The sequence below is a fragment of the Condylura cristata genome, unplaced genomic scaffold (assembly GCF_000260355.1).
Source record: "Condylura cristata isolate star-nosed mole 26May11 unplaced genomic scaffold, ConCri1.0 scaffold00013, whole genome shotgun sequence".
NCBI lineage: Eukaryota > Metazoa > Chordata > Mammalia > Eulipotyphla > Talpidae > Condylura > Condylura cristata.
This window is the reverse complement of record NW_004567114.1, coordinates 149270-149922: the sequence shown is the minus strand read 5'-3', so window position 1 is coordinate 149922 and position 653 is coordinate 149270. Positions and strand designations below refer to the sequence as shown.

At 73.0% G+C, this 653-nt stretch overlaps 1 protein-coding gene across 1 annotated transcript in view; it reads right to left on the bottom strand.

The window, feature by feature from the left end:
• Positions 1 to 653, bottom strand: part of JAG2 (jagged 2) — a 17033-nt gene that overhangs the window by 5452 nt on the left and 10928 nt on the right. The window lies entirely within an intron of this gene.

The window sequence follows — 653 nt, the reverse complement described above, 5'->3', positions numbered from 1 at the left end:
CCTGAGCCTCAGGGCCCAGCGCGCAGGCAGCGGTGGACGGGCAGAGCCGTGTCCAGCCAAAGCGCTGCCGAGGCGGGAGGACGGAGGACTGAGGACAGAGGTGGCACCTGTCCGCTGGCCCAGGCTCCTGGGCTGAGGGTGACCAGCGCAGACTGGGGGCCAGGGGCCCTGCCACCATTGGGGCTGGGCCCGAGCGGCGGGCCGCGATGGCCTGAACTGTGTGGCCCCAGAGCCGAGCGGTCTCCAGGGGTCGCGGCCGCGCGGGAGCTGCAGCCAGAGCTCGGCTGCCTGTTGGGGAGCGGGGCCTGCGCCCTCCTGGGGCCAGCGTGTGTCTGCGCGCAGCCTCCAAAGGCCACCTCCAGGGCAATCCGGCCTCTGGCCAGCCCGGCGGCTCCCCGGCAGGCTGGGCTGCTGCCTAACGCCAGCCAGAAGGGCCGTGGGACAGGTGCTGGCTGGGCTGTTCGGGGCTCTGGGCCCCCCCATGGCCACCTGTGCGTCCCTGCCCCCAGGTCCAGCCAGGCCATACCAACAACCCCGGGGACCAGAGGGCAGGGGGTGACCTGGAAATGGCGTGGGGCTGGGAAGTGGGGGCTGAGCCCCAAGAGGAGCAGGAAGGGGCCCTAGGAGCAGTGGGGGCCCAGGGGTGACTGGAC